Here is a 7,126-nt window from a genome sequence, read left to right as displayed (position 1 = left end):
GGCCTAATTGAAACAAAGAATTTCTTATAAAACATTTCGTAAACAATGCATATCTCAAAAGCACCCTACTTAATGGCATAATAAAAAGCGCAAGAGTTGGAAATGCAACTGCATCATTTATTGAACCAGGGATTGATTCAACCGAATGCAACACAATGGGGAGCCCCGTAACTTTCATGAGGAAGAAGGGAATAAGCAGAAGGGTGTGTGCAACAACTAAGAACTAAACAAGATAATAGCCAAGAATATATATCAACAACCTAGAATTGATGATCTCTTCAATCAATTAAGAGGAGTGATTATCTTTTTTAAAATCGATCTCAAGATGGGCAACTGTCTACTGAAGATCAAGGACCAAGATATGATGAAGAACATTTTATCACATATTATAGTCATCACACATTCTTACTTATATCATCCAAATCAACAAATGCCCCTACTGTTATGATGAACCAAATGAACATAGTCAGACTTCGCCAATTCATGATAGTATACATAGACTATGTTCTAGAGTACTCAAAGAATTCTTTGAACCTGAGCACCATTTGTTCATTATCTTATTAAACCTTATAGAATATTGTTGCATGGAAAATTTTCTTTGGAATTTTTGGCTTGATAGCATTTGCTTTCTCGGATTCCATTACGGAGTCAACTCTTCTCGGAATCCATGCCCCAGACTTGAAGATTAGGAGATAGTATGCCGACTCCAAAAATAGCAAGAATGAATCCACATACTTTTGGAATCCTCCTAGATCATCCAACCAAAATGAAAGAAGAAAGATTTCCTTTGGCAGTCAGATCACGCCGTGTTCTTTTGTCCCATTTTGGTACCTAACAAGAAAGGAGAATGATAGCCTAAGACGCCAAGCACCAACCCAAATTCAGAAAACAAATATCATGTCCTAACCCTAATACAAACTTCTACTCAAAGCAAACATAAAAAATAACACGAAGGACTAAACAACCCTCATTCTATCTCCCTTAGGAACTGGACCCCACCCCAAGGGGGGCGGGATTTGGAACCTGCGAAACAGCAAGATATTCAATCCAAATGAGACAAACTTCAAACAAAACTACTTCTAAGGCTTCCAAGAATCCAAATGTTTTAGGAAATTCAGAAGACAATACTGATGACCTAACTAATGGAGAGAAGGATGACTTATTTGAAACAACCGAACCTCAGACCTATAGCGATGAGAGTGGGACAATTGAAGGTGAAGTAGTAAAAAAATTTGAATTCACAGCCATAGAGAGTGGTGGCCATGATTGCGGAGTTCAAAGGAATGGACTAGGAAGCAGCACAGAGCATAATTCTGATGAAACTATAATTACTGAGCTAGGATAGGCCTCAGAGAGTACCAATAATTCCATCATATGGAGGCATATCACGAATATGTGAGGGCGGGCAGGGATCTTGTTAATCTAGAAAGTCAAAAGTTATGCCATGATAGCAAGGATGATCACTTACTGATTTAGGATATCTATAAATATAATGAGGCTATTATTCATTTGATTATACGCAAGTGAGCTAGAGTCAGGACTCAACTGATTGGCAAGGATTTAAATCTTTTAATATTTGACTCCAACTACAACTAACAAGGAAGAATGCAAGAAACCAATGAAAGGGAGGCTTGGATAAAAGTAATCGGATCCACAATACTTGTACAAGCGGACAAAAGGCAATATCTCTATAGTAGCTCCAATCCATATACTAAAAACACATCCCACATGTGCTCCGACAAATGTGTTGAAGTTAAAAACACACAAATGTCTAAGAATACAGTGAGGGTCAAATATTCAAATTTTATCCTCCTTGAAAGGACTATAATCCACCCGACTTGAATTATAAAATGTCTCCTAAATTTTTACAAAATATAAATATTTTTCAAATGGCATTCATTTCATCCCAATGATACCCATGTTAAAAGAAAATCTCAACCGGGGGAAATCTTAAATAATTCATATAAAATACAAGCATCTAAATTGGCTTTAACATCACCCCGATGATAGCAGTATTGACAGGAAATCTCAACCATAAGGGATCCTAATTTCAAAATATTTACACCCCAATGCAAAATACAATATGTTTAAAGTGATTTTAATGTCACTCTGATGATGGCCGCGTTGACAGAAAATCTTAACTGGATGGGCCAAATCTTAAACCCAGTAAAAGTCTGAATTCTTAAAATGAAATCTATCACTTAAAAACTTAAAACTAAAACTAATCCACCTCCTGCAACCTTTTGTCGAGAGTGAAAAATTTGAAATTAATCTTAGCTCATAAGAGCGAGTGCAGTGTCAGGTGTATCACTAAGATTCATCCTCAAACAGTCTCTTGATAGCAGGGACGTGGCACGTGCACTCTGATTGGGTGGTTTTGCCGCAAAATGACACTATTATATTACGATTACGGCCAAAACTCATATGTTCCCTAACAGTTTCAAACACTTGAGTAATAAATCATAGGGTATAATCGATAAGCATAAATCTCTTTTTGTTAGCTAAGGTAGATTCAAATGTGTCCTCTTAGACAAACACCACCCTAAATCTATAAGGGATTCTTGGACGAAGCAACTCATGGCTGCCAATAAGATGCATTTTGTTAGGTTGAGTCGACTACCTCCTCTGACTAAGTAGACCATGGACCATAATAGCCCGGGACGACAGAACCATAGGATTTTGATCGAGCTTGTCTTCATTTCCCCCTATCACTTGTTTTAAGTATCTGGTGATAAATTTAAATCATGAACTCTAAAATCCAAAACCAAATTCAAAACCTAAATTTATTTCTTTTAAATGCTAGGCTTGCGACCTCCTTAACGACTAACCTTAATCAAAAGTTCTCTCATGTTATCAAGAGGGGAAATTAACTATAGGGGATTGCTCTTATAGAAACCAGAACTCAGATCATAAATTCCTCGCAAAATTAGGGTAAAATCTCTAGGTAGTGTCTTATCTTAAAACCAAATTTGCCTTCTGAAAATTTACTCGAAACATAAATCCGTTAAAACTCTCCTCATCAACAAAATAATTGGTCGCGAAGAGGCCGGGGCGCAAATTTTCAGAGCCCGTGAATATAATGAAGAAAAATCTGGTGATAATGAGAGAATAATTTCAAACTGTGAGAATGCTTGTACATATGGTAAATAAGACAAATGTTTAGAAATTACATATTTGGAATGGACATATAGTAAGTCCAAGGAAAAAAAGCAAATATATAGTTTCTTACATGCATCAAAGCATAATGACTAGTAGCAATTATATATAGGGATTAATCTTGTGAAATTCATAATAACATCAATATAATAAAATGTGGAATATCCTCAAACGCCAGTTCCAATATTCTTTGCAGAAATAATAACGCAAGAAATGACAATGGATACCAATATAGGTGGTAAACAAAAAACTGAAAAAAAAAACACATCCCACTTCATTGATCTTAATAATAACTGGGCTTGCTTTTTGCTTCCCTTTCTCAAAAGGATAAAAAAAAAACATTAAGCTCCCTATCTTTACTAATGGAAAATAAAAGAGAAGAAATGCATTACCCAGCCAACTGCACAATAACCACAGGAAAGCCCATAACATCGATGACTGCACAAAAGAATTCAAGGAACCTAAGAACAAGGGAATGCACTTTACCCTGCACCAGTTCTCTTAAAAAAGGGTAATCATAAGGCTAAAGAATTAAAAATAGAAAAACGCTATGGATAGAATAAAGTCTAATTGAAACCCCCTAAATATCTATCATAATCTCCTCTCCGACGCAATCTGTGGATCTTCGCCATACAGAACCTATAAGGTGTTGGCATCAAAAAGATAATAATGACACCAAAAATAGTGAATGTTTGGATAATTAATCAAGGGTTAAATAATGATTGTTGATTATGCAAATGAAGGCTTCAAATTATTCTAAAATCTAGTACCTGATGCTGTCCAGATTTACAACAAATCCTCTGTGATATTTCAGAGATTCAAAAAAGAAACACAAATTGCTGTTACAGGAAAAGGTCGAGATCTTAGCTTCTCCATGTCGTGATCTTTGCTCTTTCGCCATTGTCGTGAATCAAACCCGACCTCATGCCATTTCAAGTGATCTCACACGCGTGAAAATGAAGCTCTTCAGCTGGGCGAATTATTACTTTTCAAGATTTCTTTTTTACATAGGTTATCTGTGGAAATTAAGATTTATAAGTAAATGTTCATATATTGATTTGCATATTTAATAAGTAATTTTATTTGGATATAAAAAAATTTATATTTATATAGCATTTTATTATCTGAATCAGATCAAAATATATATATGAAAATGTGTATTTTATTTTAATGAATTTAATATTAATAAAATTTAAAAGTTGAGTATTAGAAATTTCAGATCGGTCGTCCAAATCAACGAAATTAATAATTACGGTCTTTAATTAAAAAAATTATCCTGTTATATTATGTATCAGTAAAAAAAATTTATAATACATTATACCTCAATATAATAAAGCTATATAATAATATAATTAAATTATTATAAAATATAATTAGTTATTTAATAATATAATGTAATAATTAAATATTTACATACTTTTTATAATAATTACATTTATAAACATCTAATAACTTATTACATTAAAAAAAAACTCTGACATGAAATAAAAAAATAAGCATTAAAATAACTCTTATCGTATAAAGTATGTATAATAATTTTTTCATTAAGCACTGCACAAAATATATTAAGGAACATTTTGTATGATAGTACAATATAATTAATGTTTAAATATTTTTAATAAAATTTCATTTAAACCACTAAATGCTAAGAAATTTTATCCATAGTTTACATTAATATTTTTTAAAAGAGCTGACTCTAAAACTAGAGCATAAGTCCGAGTTTGCTCAAGTTCAACTCCTTCGCCCATCGAGCATATAGCTTATGAGTTGTGTATTTACTCTGTATTTAATGTGTACACTTAACCCCCGCAATCCTGCGACCTGATCGGACAGGTCGAACCCCGCTGAGGGGCGCTGTCCCCTTGAACCCCGACATATATGTTAATAATTAATAATAAATTTGCCCCTTGAAAATTATGAATGGTTTCGTCCCTCCTTGTAAACCTAGAAGTCGTGTTTGAAGAAAAACTAAAATAAAATGATTTTTTTTCAGACTAAAAGAAAAGAAACACCAATGAGAAAGTTCCAATAATAGAATGCATTAAGCATAGTAACTTATTCATCTTCGAAAACAGCCGAATATAGCAAGCACAGAGCTCACAGAGAGTGAAGCTTCTGCCCCTTTATTTATTCAAGCGCGTACATAACATACTAGCAAAAACCAGCTACAGAACTAGCATTGCCTATCGCAATGGCAGCGGCGGAGGATGCCGTCGCACTTGCCGCGCACGAAGCCCTCACTAGTACAAACGTTGTCGCAGGTGTGGTCAGTCAGGCAATGTCCCCTCGCCCCTCTGACCCTGCAGAGCTTCCCTTCCACTCCCGGCACCATCTCCCCTGCATATTCATCCATTCTCATTTTACTCATCTATACAGAAAATTAAACCAGAGAGTGATAGATATAAGACTGAAAAACGCTTACGGGAAGAAGAGAGAAGGAGAACGACGAGGAAGATGAACCACAGGATTGCCTTCTTCAGCTCCATGCTTTCTACCGATTCTTCTTTCATTCATTTCAAGCATGTATATATTGATGGATGGGAGGGGAGATAAGGTTGCCACGTAACACGAAAAGAACTTCACGTGAAGGGTAGCTTATTGGATAGGCTTGTCTTTTTTCAAATTCTGGAACTTGCACACGTAGGCGCTGGGCTGAGTGGCTAGGCTTGTCATGGTCCTCATGGAACAGGAAATCAGCTCCAGGTGCAGGGTTTCGATGACGAAGATAACAACACGTAAGCGCTGGTCTATCAGCTACCCCAGTCTTTATTAAGTGTGTCGGCAATGTATAATGTATTGTGTTACTGTAGCTTAGCATATTATTTTGTTTTAGTCAGATGGAAGATTATTATTATCAACATTCTCTTATATTCAACTCCCTCCTCTCCAATCAAACGGTGCGTCATTAATCTTATCTCCTGTTTAGGCCTTCTTCAACCGAACTTCAAACACAAATGATTTCGCTCGTGAGCTTCAACCCAATTGTAAAACTTTCGCTATTTGGTTGCGAGTGAACAAGGTGATGCCAATATTGACGTCATACTGTTCACCTATGCTATTTTTCTGTATCTGTCGAATTTGCTGAAGAAACGCACGAAAGAGGAGAAAGATGGTTAACTTCACAGAATGGCTGCAATGGAGTTCGGTTGAAGATGCATCACGGCATTTTTTTAATTTCACTGCACTTTGGAGTGAAAAAAAATGAGATTTTCAGTTGGAGATGCCCGAAATCTCCACCGGCACTATTCAAAACGCCAAAATGATATTCGATTTTTTGTTTGATTGGACGGTGGAGGCTACTGCAAAGTGCAAATCATGCAAATCAAAAAACACTACTGTTTGATTGGAGATGGCCTAACATAATATCTTCCCTATGTTATTTATTCCAATTCTTAGCAGCTCAAAAGCTCAATTAAGTGTGATCACTCATCTTCTCAATGAGGATTAAATACTAGCAAAACATGATACAAAGGGTGTTAAATACTTTATTTAGATTATAACCGAATGCATTAATAATAATTTACAAATATAATGTATATATTTTATGCATGAATTTGCATCTATGGCAGGAGAAGAATTTAATATAATTAAATAAGAAAATAATTATTCTTTTTATTTATTAAATAAAGATACTTTTGCAATTTTATAATTACTAATTAAAATAATGAAAATGATTGATTAAAATGGCTTCAAAATTTGATGGAACTTTCATAAAAATAATTTTTACTATAATTATAACATTTTCTATATTTTTTTGGGCTTATAAATTTTGCCTGTTAAATCTTAAGCTTGAGGCATCATTTTACTATGACCAACCTAATAACTCTACAAACTTTCCAAGGCTATTAATTTAGGCTTCGTTTGAAACGGCTGTCTTCCTGCTTCTTAAAGCAGTTTTCTAGTACAAAAATTTTAAATTTTGTACTAAAAAATTGCTTTAAGAAGCAGGAAAAAAATCGTCTCAAACGAA

The sequence above is a fragment of the Dendrobium catenatum genome, unplaced genomic scaffold, assembly GCF_001605985.2.
Source record: "Dendrobium catenatum unplaced genomic scaffold, ASM160598v2 fragScaff_scaffold_716, whole genome shotgun sequence".
NCBI classification, from domain to species: Eukaryota; Viridiplantae; Streptophyta; class Magnoliopsida; order Asparagales; family Orchidaceae; genus Dendrobium; species Dendrobium catenatum.
This window is presented reverse-complemented; position numbering follows the sequence as displayed.